Source organism: Nicotiana sylvestris, chromosome 7 (assembly GCF_000393655.2).
Source record: "Nicotiana sylvestris chromosome 7, ASM39365v2, whole genome shotgun sequence".
Taxonomy (NCBI): Eukaryota; Viridiplantae; Streptophyta; class Magnoliopsida; order Solanales; family Solanaceae; genus Nicotiana; species Nicotiana sylvestris.
Genome location: NC_091063.1, coordinates 119967996 through 119983211, shown reverse-complemented (window position 1 = coordinate 119983211; position 15216 = coordinate 119967996).

Here is a 15216-nt window from a genome sequence, read left to right as displayed (position 1 = left end):
AAAGTGACATCTAACCATGATTGAGATACTTGTAAGCAGAGAGTTGATGACCCTGGTGTGGTAAGATAGGGAGTGCAATAACACTCCACCAGTAGATTAGACTCAACCGGAATAAGAGATTATCATAGACCTTTTGTCGCTTTTAGGGTATTGCTTATCTATTGACTTCTATCTATGATGTATTTCAAGAGGTGCACCTTTATCTTATTCCTACCTTACGTGACATGGATATGGACTACATGAAGAATTTGGTACCATACGACGATGAAGAAGTGGATCCTATAATCGACCAGTTAGTGCTTGATTTAGAATGGGTGAATACCATTAAAAAGGCACCTGGTGCAGTGAGCTTAGAGATTAATAATGAAGTTAACTTTGTTGATAAAGACCCTTTGGGTGGGAGTATTCCTGGTTCACCACTGGTTGGTGGTGTTTTGATAAAGATATTAGTAGAGGATGACCGTGCCGGATGTGTGATGCTCAGTCAAGTGATACAGAAGTGCGCGATGAGTTAAGGGTTATGAATGACAAATTGGATCATGTGTTGAAGATCCTTGGCAAGATGAAATATTAGAATGAAAGCTCTTCTAAACTATTTAGATCACCTTGGTACAAGTTTACAAGATTGCAAAGTAAATTGAGGAAGTTTCCAATTTTTGCAAGCAAGATGAAGAAGCTAAAACAGATTAAGAAGAAGATACTGAAGGTAGATGTACTCAAACTTGTTATGGAGAAAGATGAGAAACTATTCAATGAATGGTTTGACATGAAGTAGAATTCTCCTAAAAATGTTTTGATTGGCAGTTTTGTAAGTCCCTTAATTGTTGTGTATAGTTCATTTTTTAGTAATTATGTAGCTCCACATTTAATATACACGTTTTATAATATTTAGCATGAAGAGAAATTATTGGCGCTGATGCATGTACGGAACATAAAACATCCACGCCTTTATTCTCATAGTCATGTTGTTATCGATTTGCATTTATGCAATAACATGTATACTGCATGGGATAAGATGAAGGAGGATGCCAGTAAAGACAGTAAAGATTTGAACTTTTGAGAATGTTGATGTTTGCCAAGACTAGTTCCTTGCACCCTTAATGCTATATCCTCGAGGAAGTAAGCCAAACCTGGGGTTGTGGAGTGGTGCAAGGCTAAAGTGTTGTATTATTTGTGACAAATTGATAATAGATATTTTGTGCCTATTGTTTTCCATTTGGCAGATGGACAAATTCGAATTTACAATAGCAATGTTAGTTTGTATGATGATGGTAAATTAGAAGCTTATTCAACCCCTAGCACACATGATACCCAGGATTTTGATAAATACTGGCCATTTTACACACTTAGGCTAAGATGAGCTAACGAAGAAATGGTCGTGGTAGCATATTTTGAATGCGCCATCCATTCAGCAAAGGTAAATTCAATGCGTCATCCATTTGTTTTACTCTTTTTTTTGTTTGTTTAATAACTAATTGTATCTTTGATTATTGTAGTGAAATCAGTGGAACATATGCGATGAAGGTCATTAATTCCCCCTACTGATACTCCGACAGTGCAGCTTAATGACAAGCAAATAGAATTGTTCAGGGAAATATTTGTAATGGATATCTTTAGGGGAATGATGGACCTTCCTAGTTTTATTTGTGTAATAAATGTTTCAATTGGCCAAGGGACAAATTTGTTTTGGGTGAACTAGTTGTAATTTGCGATATTTGCATCAACCTTTATATAATGAAACTACCTTTTGTGAGCACGTGATTTTTTTGATTCACGGAAACTACTCCAAAAGAAATCGAAAAAAAGTAAAACAAGTTACTTTCGGGTACAATTTTGAGAATTTGCGTGACATTTTGATAATGGTTCTGTCCGTAAATGCTCGCATTGCTATAGTTAAAAAAATACAAAAGTACATGTTGCATGCATTTACGAATAAATGGTACATTTAGGAATTAATTAACCATAATTTGATTTTAAAAGCAAAAATCACAAAAATATGCATTTTTATTCTATTTGTTGTCATGGTGATTTTATTAAATGTTTTAATTCGTGTGATAATTGTTGTTAGGTGTTAATTAATATTTGTGTAGTTTAATTTTGGTTTTATTTGATTAGGAATTTTTGTTTAATTATAAGGAAAGAAAATATCGGATTTGGGCCAAAAATTCAATTGAAAATCAGGCCCAATCCGTTGCATTGGTCCAGTCCAATTTCCTGACCCCTTAGATGCATCAAACGATGTCGTTTCGCTGCCTCAATCTGAGCCGCTGATTTGTTTCAATCAGACGGTCCAGTGAAGCCCCTGCTAAGTTGAAATGACGTGGTTTTAGGCGAGTTGATCTGAGTCGTTCATCTACATTGATCCAACGGTCCCCGGCTTCATGACCCGACCCACTCCGGCTCGAACCGACCCCTGGCTAAAACCAAATAACGCCGTATTATTTAGTTCCCTTAATCCTGGCCACTGATCTTAATTGATCCAACGGCCAGGATTGAATCCCCCACCCCGTATAAGAACCCCCAATCCATCACCCCACGCCCCAAACCAAACCCCCCTCACACACTGTTCACCTTCGTCCCCAGAAACCCCCTTCAAACCCTAGCCGCCTTAGGATTCCCCCACCGTAAACCCGGCAACCACGACACCGATGACCACCAAAATAACACCCCTAATGCACCCAACCACCCTGAACACAAATCCATTAGCCTCTTGCCTCGAATCATTCTTCATCGTCTCGAATCTTCGATTGAAGGTTCGAACAAAACCATATCTGCACCCACCGACCCCAAAATCATACCACAACACCTACTGACCTCCCCCACACCCTAAACGCCATTGGTTCCGTTCGAATCTGACCAGAGCTGAACGAATCCCAAATCGGACCACAAAGAACCCTAAAAAGTCTAAAAGTTGAGATCTGTCCGAATTAAAAGACGATGTGGGGTCTAATTGACCTTAGTCGAAGTGTTCTCAGTTGAGAACACTCGATTAAGGTCCATTCGACCCCAAAATGGTCGAGTCTGAGTTCGAGCCTGGGTCAGTTTTTGATTTCAAATCCCTGAGGTAATTTTTCCCTTTCTTTTGTTCTCCTATGAATTCTATCTGTCTTTCATATTTAGTTTGGTTTGTTTTGATTTTTCTGTCCATGTCTGTGAATCTTGAGTTAATGTTTAGTTTGTTTTATGTGTTTTACTGATTGTTTGTTATATATTATAGCTTGTGTAGTCGTTTAAATAAGTGTCGTCAACTGAATTCACTTGAAAAACTAGAAAATCATGAGTCTGCTCATTTCAGTGTTATTACTAGCCTGTTCCTCTTATCTATGGTGAGAATTGTATCAATAGGCCTGTAGTAGTAGTGCTTCGATCTTAGTTTGCATCCTCAACTGCCTATTGGATCAATTGGTTTTGAGTTGGTCAGGTTTGGCTCCCAATATGACCAACTCATACCGTTTGATTGGCACCCCTGTTTGATTGAGTTTGAATCATTGGCTGAACTTAGGCTGAGAGTTGGGTATAGCTGTAGAAATCTAATAGATCAACCTGAAGTCAGTATTGAGTTTAAGCTGATTAGTTAGTAGTCAGTGATTAGTTGAATTTAGAGAGGTTTATATACTGACTATTAGGAGTTAGGGTAATACAATAATATGCAAGGGTTAAGGGTAATTCTGGCATTTGACAGAGTTTGATTAGGGATTAACTTAAGAACATGTCAAGTGGTAATTAAAATACTATTAACCTAATGACAATGGGGAACAAAACAACAAGCATGTGAATTAAGTGAATATTATAATAAACTCATAACTCTTGATTAGAGCAATAGGACAAGCATGGGGAACAGAATAGTTTACATCAAGAAAAGGCACTTAGGCATAGGAAGTGAAGGGTATGGGCAGACCTAGAGGCTGTGAAGTTCTAGGCAGACCTTAGGGGTCTCTTTCAGATTATAAATAGAGCTATTTTTGGCTAAGAGAGGGGCTGGACAGTTTTAAGAGAGAAAAGAAAAGCAAACACAAGGCTGGTCTTTCAACCTTTAGAGGACAATCTGTTTTCAGAGTGATATAGAGTTAAGAGTGTGCTGGATTTTGAACATAACAATCAGAGGCTACTGCTTTTCTGCATCTGTTTCCTTCTCTGCTTTGCCTGTATTTGTTTTGGGGTGCTGCTGGGCTGCAAACTGGGTTCTTTGTTTTGGTGTTAAAAATCTGTCACTGGGTTGTTGCTGCTGAGTGCTGTTTTCTTGTTGCTGCTGTTGCTGTGTATGCTACTGCTTCCACTGATCATTCCTCTTCTTCTTTTGCTTTCCCAAATATCAGGTACACCACTGATACACTGTCAATATAAGCTGAAAGTTGAAACATGAATACATAAATGAAGAGCTAAAGTTGTTTTTTTTTTCGAATCTGTTTCAGTCTGTATATTGAACATTAAAGTTGTATATATAATAGTTCATATCTTCCATTAGGATAATGAAGGCAGTCATCATGTATAATTAGACATCACGTATGGCTACTTAGTATCACCTTATGTATGTATGTTGGTAGATAGAAAAGAAGTGAGAATGTAGTAAACAATATCTGGAATTTTAGCTGTGTTTGTGATTAGCATATCTTCTAACGCATGTTAAGTGTTAAACTGTCCATTGCTAGTTAATCTCACTCCATTTAGCGGGCTGCCTCGCTATAACTTGCAACAATACCATTAGAATAAAATAACACCAATTTCCATTTCAGCCTTATAAATGTTGGGCCTGAGTCGAATGGACTAACAGGCCCTTATAGGAAAGGGAATGGCCCAGGTCCAGTCCATACAGTGTGCGCTGGGCCTGGGCCCATAATATCTAAACGACTGCCCAGACACACGTTCATGTTTCGGATTTGGGCAAATCACAATCGGAACCCGACTATAACTAACTTGTAAGCATGTAAATAAAGTTGGACCGTTCTTCTTCTTTCATTATTAGAGACAAACTCAATAGAAAACATAGCCACTATAGGACGACCTTTTAAATAAAAATGAGACGAGCCTCGCCAAATAAATCACACATCGCTGGGGCCCTCAATAAATACATAACCATTGACTAGACTTTGGATTTGGCCGTTTAGTGAATTTTTCACGGCCTTTTTCTAAAACAACAATACGTAGTTTCTTTAGGACGCGTCTTAACTAATCTTACTTTCTTAAATACGGGTGTGCATTTATGTGACCCAAATCCAAATCTCAACGGAGTCGAAATGTGTCTCTAATCACGGGTACATTGATTGTGACGTGGCACGAAATGCGTTTTCACAACGTTGCAAATTCCCCCAATAATAATAATAATAATAATAATAATAATAATAATAATAATAATAATAAATAACGAATGAGACGAGCCTCAACAAACAAGAATACCCAAAGTGCGGGGTCCTCAACGGATAGTAATTTCGAGTACTTAGATTCCGGGACGGGCCGTTTAGCAAATTTCACGGCCCTACCCAAAATTATGATACGCTAGTCGCTTTAGGCGCGTATTTAATAATGTTATCTTCTTAAACTCGGATGCACATTTATGTGACCCAAATCCAAATCTCAACAGAGTTGAAATGTGCCAACAACCACGGGTGCCTTGATGTGACGTGGTTCGAGACGTGTTTCCACGATGTTGCAATTCTTGATAAAAATAATAGTAATGCTAAAAGCGGTTAAAAGTTAAAATTCGCACATAGGTTCAACATGTATTAAATCAGATAATCAAGCCAAATATGACAGTTGAGCGACCGTACTAGAACCATGGAACTCGGGAATGCCTAACACCTTCTCCCGGGTTAACAGAATTCCTTATCCGGATTTCTGGTTCGCAGACTGTTAAACAGAGTCATTCTTTTCCTCGATTTGGGATTAAACCGGTGACTTGGGACATTCTAAAACTCCCAAGTGGCGACTCTGAAATAAATAAACAAATTCCGTTTCGATTGTCCTTTAATTGAAAAAAACTCCTTCACCCATTCGCGGGGTGGCCAAAAGGAGGTGTGACAGCTCTGGCGACTCTGCTTTGGACTGACAACCAAGAACCACTGGTTCAGGGTTAGAAATTCGAGCTTAGATAAATTGTTATATTTGGTTTTATCTGATTTTGTTACATGTTTGGGCTCAATGTGCTAAATGATGCTTTTGCCGCTTTGATATTATCTGAACTGTATATAAACTGTGCCGAAACCTTTCTCTTCTTACCTCCGGGGAGGAGCTCACTGGTCGAGACTCCCTATTCTGTTAGTGTCAATACCTGAAATAAGAAAGAGGCCGGACAAGTTACAAAGCCGGACGATCCCGCGGGTCCCCAGTACGTAGCCCCCTCATCGACTCGAGTTGTCCGCTCGGGTATACAATCTAGAACAAATACCCAGGTTATGAACCTAGAATAACTCAGCTTCATGCCGGATCCCTAGTAAGAACGTTTGTTTGCATCACGAGCCTTTGACTTTGGAGGCTCAACACAGGGGTTGAGTCTGTCTAGGACAGGTGTACCAAAAAAATGAAAATGACCATCCTGATGCATCTAACTTGCTGCTACTTGTGCATTTATTTGATTCGGACTTGTGTGTTGACCGACTTTTGAATATCAGGAATATTGTGAAATTGAAAAAAAGAAAAAAAAAGAAAAAAAAGGAAATAGCGGTTAGAGAATTAATTGTTTATTTTTGAAAAAAACCCAATGCCCAAATACTGTCAAAACTCTGCCGAAATTTTGAGAAAATGAGAAAAAAAATGTCTTATTAGTTTGTTTTATTAAAAGCAAAGGAAAATAGAAAAAAAAGAGTCGTTGTTCTGTCTTGTTTTTCAAAAAAAATAATATATATATAGAAAAGGAAAATAGTTTGTCTTCCCATGAAAAGTGAAAATGAAAGAGTTTTATTTTTAAAATAGTTTTTTTATTTGTTTATGAAAATGCCAAAAATGAAAATAAAAAGAGTCGTGCTTTGAAAGTGGTTTTGTTATTTGCTGCCAAAAATGAAAAAAATCCTGTTTTAAAATAGTTCAGTTAATCTCCCGAACTACGCAGGTTTGATTCTCACCGGATGTGAGATACGTAAGCAACCCTCATCGGGTCCAAACTCCCCTTTTGCTAAAATAGCCAAAAACAAATAAAAAAAAACTTGTCAAAATTTTAATTTTGTCATAAATAAGTCGGGTGATGTCCCACCTCCCCTTTTGCTAAAATAGCCAAAAACAAATAAATAAAAAAAACATGTCAAAATTTTAATTTTGTCATAAATAAGTCGGGTGATGTCCCACCTCCCCTTTTGCAAAAAATAGCAAAAAAATATATATATGTCAAATTTTAAATTTCATCATAAAGAAGTTGGGTGACGCTGTTTTGTCAAGACATAGCCGAATGTTCCCGAAAGGGACGCCGGAAGGCTGACTTTGCATTAACAGCAACCTTTTGGGTCATGTTTAAGATTTGGTCCAGTTGACCCACACAGCCTTAAAAATCTTCGTCCCCGAGTGTTTGCAATATTGAGTTTTCTATTTTGAAAAACGATAAAAAGAGTCATAAAAAAGTCGGGTGATGCTGTTTTTGTCAAAAATAGCTGAATGTTCCCGAAAGGGACGCCGGAGGGATGAATTTGTATAAACAACCACTTTGGGTCATTTTTTTAGGATTTTGGTCCGGTTGACCCACACAGCCTTAAAAATCTTCGTCCCCGAGGCGCTGAAGGGCCGTGTTTGCAACACCAGATTTTATTGTAATTTGTAAAAAAACACAAAGAGTCAGAGGTCAAGTGAATACCGTTTGGATTTTTAGTCAAAAAATAAGCCGAGCCAGTTTCGGCCGCGTCTTAAACCGTTCTTGCCGAAATAGCCTTAGAGTATCTTTCAGTTGTCGAAAGGCTATTTTTGTAAAAGAACGGACAAGTTTGTAAAGTGTCATAAAATAATCCTCCCCGGCCTCAAAATTCATGTGAAATTTGGAATGGGCCACATTTGCAAAAATAACCGTTTGGTTGCATTTGTCAAACGGAGAAAGGAAGCTGACCTTTTGTTTTTGAGTTTGTAAATCTTTTGATTAGAATATGTGGGTTGTTTGATTTTTGAGTTTGTAGGTCATCTTTAAGCCTTTGAAACCCAGTTTGTTTTATTATGAAAATTGATAAAGAAAAAAAATGTTTCATTGTTGTTACCTTTCATTTTGGCCGAACTACGCAAGGTCTGATTCATGCGGGGTCATGATACGTAGGCAATCTCCATAAGATTCGACCACCATTGAAAAAGGAATGATAATAATAATAATAAAAAGAAAAAAGAAAAATAAAGGAAAGCGCGGGTGCATTGCATCTCTGATAGAACGGTTTAACTGCTTAGGTGCATTGCATCTCTGATATATGATTATCTGTCAAATGCCCTAACACTAACGTGATGGTTTCCCTTTGCTATGTTCATATATAGAGAAGTGGTTGGTTGTGGTAACTCCTCCCTACAAAGTAAAAAGGGACAATGACACAGAACCTCAGAACCGAGTGGGTCGGTACCGGTGAACGACAACAACTGGTCGAACGGAACAACGGGTTGGTAGAAGAAGTGAAAATGCTGAGACAACATGTGGCAGACATGTATCGGGCGTGGATGGCTCGGATAGCACCACCCCCGCCACCACCTAGCTTCCTGGAATCTGTCCTTACCCAAACACCGAGCATAAGGCCAGACGCTCCCCCACACTCTCCATATATAACCGCCTATCACAGCTTTCCCAGCCACCCGAGTAGCTCCATCACTCGCCCTTCGGCTATGTTTTCTCAATGCTTCTCCCCTCCCCAACACCACTTTTCTCCCCGTGACCCTAAAAACCATACTTCAATTTCCAGGTGCCCGGCTCCACAAAATGCCTATCCACCCTCACGAGCCTACCGAAAGCCATCTGGATCAGGTTTCCGACCCAGTCAAGCATGCAAGAATGAGATGTTGCTGAAAAAAAGAAAGGCTTTCACCCCTATTGGAGGATCATATGTCGGTTTGTTCCAAAAGTTGAAGCAACTGGACATGTTGAAGCTGATTCATATAAACATGCCAAACCCTCTGTCAAAGAAGCTTGATTTTTCTAGAAGGTGCGCATATTGCTCAGATGCACTGAGGCATGACACAGAGAGGTGTTGGAGACTCAAGGAAGCAATTCGGAAGCTTATTGATGCAGGTGACATTGTCGTGCAAAATCTGGATGCAACAGACACTAGCCAAAGTCCATCGCCTATACGAAGTGAGATGCATAGGTCGAATATGATTTGTTTTGAAAAGGAGTATGAGAATTCTTCTGAGATCCTTGGGGGTCCGCGCATGGCAAAGTTTTCAGTGCTATATTTTGGTGGAGATCCCAGTAAGGTTGATGCCGAATTCAGTGGCTAAGATGCTGAGCCTGGCAATTGGAAAGACGCTCCATTCCTTGGTCCGCCGGAGAGGATCTTTGATGGCTTATTTTGTTGTCATTTCTGTTGTCTGGATTATAATCCGGACATTATCTTGTGTCAAATCCTCCTATCTTTCCATTTTGTCATAGCGGTTTGTTTAAGTTTTGTCCAGGTTGTTTTAGGATTTTATTCTGGTTTGTTTGTTTGTTTTGTTATTCAAACCATTTCACCGGTAGTCTAATGCAAAATCCGGTCTTTTATTATTTCCAGTCATCTTTTTGTTTATTCCTTTTATCCTTTTTTGTTCAGCGCCGATTCTAGTGACATGACATGTGCACACAGTTTGGGCCTAATCTTAAAAGTTAATCATAAAACCCCGGAAAGGTGAACATTTAAAGGAAATAAGGACGGTTTGAGATTATTCGGAGCTCGAGTCATACGGAACTAGGGCAAGTAAAACACAAAGAAAACCGTTAAAAGCAAGATTCGCCTTTCATGATAATGAGAGTGAGAGTGTCGCCCAACGGTGATTTAGAAATGACAAATGAAAAAGCAAATGTTGAATATAATTGTCAAGTCCAGCACCATCAGAAGAGACTACAAATCTTTGTTTAATTGTGTTGTTTGCACTTGGCATGTTTTGAAGACTGGAATGACGAAGGCATTTTGTTCTGCTACCTAAACACTTTATCCTTCGTTACCGCTTTTGAGCCTTATTTATTTTTCTTTCGTACCCCTCGTTTGGAATCAGTAGCAAAGACTAGAAAACACAAGCATGACAGGTAAAGAAAAGAAAAGAAAAAAAAAAGAAGAAAAAAATGAAAACGACAAAACGACAAAAGAGAAAGGAGAAATGAGAAAAAGAAAGAAAAGAAAAGAAAATAATAGGTAAATGAAAAAAGAGGAATTGGGAACTATGTTTGACCTGATTCCTCAAGGAGGATACGTAGGCGCTTCACGGCTCGGTCATAGGGTGCATAATGTGAATAATGTGCATAGTGTAACATAGTATAACAAAAATAAAAATCCCCAAGCTAGAAATTGGGGCAAGAGTTGCGCTTGTTGTAAGCAAATATGGTTCCGAAGGTTGTAATTTTGAACCCCAAATTTATTTTGTTTTTGAGCCTTTAATACCCTTTCTTTCTAGCCTATCCAAAATCCCACATTACGGTCCAAAGAAAGACCTTTTGACCAAGTCTTCGAAAGATGCCAAGTCATACAAACGGAAGTCGGGGATAACACCCTGATTCCCAACAGAGAAAAGGATCATGGATTGGACATGAATTGATAGCCGAAAAGAATCCCAAGCAGAAAGAGTCATATCGTCAACCCTCCAAATCCCCATCTGGAAAGTGATACAAATGAGAGAGTCTTATCGGTGAAAATCTTTACGGACACCATAAGGCGTTGAAAGCTGAGAGAAAACCAAAATGAGAGAGGCTTGATAGTGAAAACCCTTCGGGCACTACAAGTCGAATAAGATTAAGAATCAGATGGGGAATCGCCAAGGGAAGATCTTAAAAGACGATTGATGGAAGAGGATAGGCCACATGTGCATGTCATGATTATTAGAGGCGGTATCTGCATTTGATAGACTTTTATTTATAGTTCCTCTTGTTAAAGAGTCATCTTTGTCCTTTGTCTTTTCTTCGGTTCCCTTTTTGTTTATCTTTCTCCTTCCATAGAAAAATTTCCCAGTAGAGTCTGTTTGGTTAGAACAAGTGAGAAATGACTTCAAAATCTTCCATCAGCTTTCCAATTATGCAAGACCAGATCCGATTAGAACATCCAAATGGTCTAAATCAAGAAAGAACAACGCGAAGAGCAATAGGCATGATTTGGGGAAACTCATATGAGACTAAAAGGTCATGGAAATGCCAGTTTCTGAGCTATGCCACAAAAGAAAAGGGATAAATGGAAAACCATCCCCAGTAGCAAAGGGTGTTTTAGTGACACCAATAGACAGAGAAAATGGTTGATCAATGAACATGCACGATCTTCAAGTTACATCAGCTGTCATGGAAATGCGTGAGGTCAGATAAGGAGACTAGGAAAGTGGTCAAGAGGTTTGGGAATAATGAATCATCAAGAAGGGCGGAAGGTATCAGCCCAAGCTTCGAGATGGACAGACAACGCATAGATGGAGAATGGTTGATGGCATCCCCAGCAGGAGTATTACAACCAACCGCCACATTTTAAACTGACCAAATTTTTTTCGATTTGAAGCAGGGACAGGGAATACTACCGATGACAGAAAGATGCGCCGCAAGAAAGATTGTCAAACTGGGGCAGAAAATTTTCGTTCATTTCGAAAATTTTCAAGAAGTCTAACACAAGTTTTGTGAAAATCGGTATCCCCAACAGTTTCTCGGGGAAAGGCAAAACGAGTTTTGAGGGAGGTAGTCTTCGAAGGAAGAAGCTAGCAAAACAAAGAAAAAAATAAAAATAAAATAATAATAAAAAAACCAGTTCTGCAAAAGGAAACAGTTTGCAGAGGAATGAAACATCCTACTTAAAAGGAAGTAGTTTTGGAAGGAGTAAGATAACATATTTTACTCAGCAGAGTTATCCTCAGCAGTGTTATCCCCAGCAGTGTTACTCAGCGGTTCGCAATGTTATCCCCAGCAGATCATCGAGATGTGGAAGCCTCCTCGACAGATTTTCGATCAAATTCCAAGAGGGTTGGACAACACAGATTGGGGAAAGAAGAGAAGGAAAATTCATCCCCAGCATAATAATCCCCAGCAAGTTTTGAGGTAAGATATTTTCAAGTTTTGAGGATATTTTGGGTTCATCCGCCCTCAAATAGGATATTTTGGGTTCATACGCCCTCAAATAGGATATTTTGGGTTCATCCGCCCTCGAATAGGATATTTTGGGTTCATCCGCCCTCAAATAGGATATTGAATTTAATCCTTTCTCCAAAGGACGTTTTGATTTATTTCGACCCGAGTGGTCCTGATTGTATGAACATTGCCAAAATATATGTTTCATAAATCATTGCCAATGGAATTTTTATTTTCAAAGTTGTTGTTGAAGTCAGAAGCCCGCCTGAAGAGAGGAAAGGCATTTTATTTTTCAAAGTTGTTGAGGTCAGGAGCCCGCCTGAAGAGAGGAAAAGCGTTTTATTTTAAAAGTTGTTTTAATCTCGCCAACCTAAAGAAAGGAATGGCATTTTATTTTCAAATTTGTTGTTGAAGTCAAGATCCCACCTGAAGAGAGGAAAGGCGTTTTATTTTTCAAAGTTGCTGTTGAGGTCAGGAGCCCGCCTGAAGAGAGGAAAGGCGTTTTATTTTTAAAGTTGTTTTAATCTCGCCAACCTAAAGAAAGGAATGGCATTTTATTTTCAAAGTTGTTGTTGAAGTCAGGAGCCCGCCTGAAGAGAGGAAAGACGTTTTATTTTTCAAAGTTGCTGTTGAGGTCAGGAGCCCGCCTGAAGAGAGGAAAGGCGTTTTATTTTTAAAGTTGTTTTAATCTCGCCAACCTAAAGAAAGGAATGGCATTTTATTTTCAAATTTGTTGTTGAAGTCAAGATCCCACCTGAAGAGAGGAAAGGCGTTTTATTTTTCAAAGTTGCTGTTGAGGTCAGGAGCCCGCCTGAAGAGAGGAAAGGCGTTTTATTTTTAAAGTTGTTTTAATCTCGCCAACCTAAAGAAAGGAATGGCATTTTATTTTCAAAGTTGTTGTTGAAGTCAGGAGCCCGCCTGAAGAGAGGAAAGACATTTTATTTGTCAAAGTTGTTGTTGAGGTCAGGAGCCCGCATGAAGAGAGGAAAGGCGTTTTATTTTTAAAGTTGTTTTAATCTCGCCAACCTAAAGAAAGGAATGACATTTTATTTTCAAAGTTGTTGCTGAAGTCGGGAGCCCGCCTGAAGAGAGGAAAGGCGTTTTATTTTTCAAAGTTGTTGTTGAGGTTAGGAGCCCGCCTGAAGAGAGGAAAGACGTTTTATTTGTAAAGTTTTTGAAATCTCGCCAACCTAAAGAAAGGAAATGGCATTTTATTTTCAAGTTGTTGTTGAGGTCAGGAGCCCGCCTGAAGAGAGGAATGACGATTTATTTTTCAAAGTTGTTGTTGAGGTCAGGAGCCCACCTGAAGAGAGGAAAGGCATTTTATTTTTAAAAGTTGTTGAAATCTCGCCTGCGTAAAGAAAGGAATGACATTTTATTTTCAAAGTTGTTGTTGAGGCCAGGCGCCCACCTGTATAACGAGAGGAATACCTTTCAGTCTTTACATTTCATGTCCCAGGCGCCCACCTGTATAACGAGAGGAATGCTTTTCAGTCTTTACATTTCATACCTCAGGCGCCCACCTGTATAACGAGAGGAATACTTTTCAGTCTTTACATTTCATGCCCTAGGTCGCCCACCAGTATAACGAGGGAATACATTTCTGTTTTCATTTCATGTCCTAGGCACCCACCAGTATAACGAGGGAATACATTTCTGTTTTCATTTCATGTCCTAGGCGCCCACCAGTATAACGAGGGAATACATTTTTGTTTCCATTTCATGTCCTAGGCGCCCACCAGTATAACGAGGGAATACATTTCTGTTTTCATTTCATGTCCTAGGCACCCACCAGTATAACGAGGGAATACATTTCTGTTTTCCTTTTCATGTCCTAGGTCGCCCACTAGTATAACGAGGGAATACATTTCTGTTTTTTCATTTCATGTCCTAGGCGCCCACCAGTATAACGAGGGAATACATTTCTGTTTTTCATTTCATATCCTAGGTCGCCCACCAGTATAACGAGGGAATACATTTCTGTTTTTTCATTTCATGTCCTAGGCGCCCACCAGTATAACGAGGGAATACATTTCTGTTTTTCATTTCATGTCCTAGGCGCCCACCAGTATAACGAGGGAATACATTTCTGTTTTTCCATTTCATGTCCTAGGCGCCCACCAGTATAATGAGGGAATACATTTCTGTTTTTTCATTTCATGTCCTAGGCGCCCACCAGTATAACGAGGGAATACATTTCTGTTTTCATTTCATGTCCTAGGCGCCCACCAGTATAACGACGGAATACATTTCTGTTTTTCATTTCATGTCCTAGGTCGCCCACCAGTATAACGAGGGAATACATTTCTGTTTTTTTATTTCATGTCGTAGGCGCCCACCAGTATAACGAGGGAATACATTTCTGTTTTTTCATTTCATGTCCTAGGTCGCCCACCAGTATAACGAGGGAATACATTTCTGTTTTCATTTCATGTCCTAGGCGCCCACCAGTATAACGAGGGAATACATTTCTGTTTTCATTTCATGTCCTAGGCGCCCACCAGTATAACGAGGGAATACATTTTTGTTTCCATTTCATATCCTAGGCGCCCACCAGTATAACGAGGGAATACATTTCTATTTTCATTTCATGTCCTAGGCGCCCACCAGTATAACGAGGGAATACATTTCTGTTTTCCTTTTCATGTCCTAGGTCGCCCACTAGTATAACGAGGGAATACATTTCTGTTTTTTCATTTCATGTCCTAGGCGCCCACCAGTATAACGAGGGAATACATTTCTGTTTTTTCATTTCATGTCCTAGGCGCCCACCAGTATAACGAGGGAATACATTTCTGTTTTTCATTTCATGTCCTAGGCGCCCACCAGTATAACGAGGGAATACATTTCTGTTTTTCCATTTCATGTCCTAGGCGCCCACCAGTATAATGAGGGAATACATTTCTGTTTTTTCATTTCATATCCTAGGCGCCCACCAGTATAACGAGGGAATACATTTCTGTTTTCATTTCATGTCCTAGGCGCCCACCAGTATAACGAGGGAATACATTTCTGTTTTTCATTTCATGTCCTAGGTCGCCCACCAG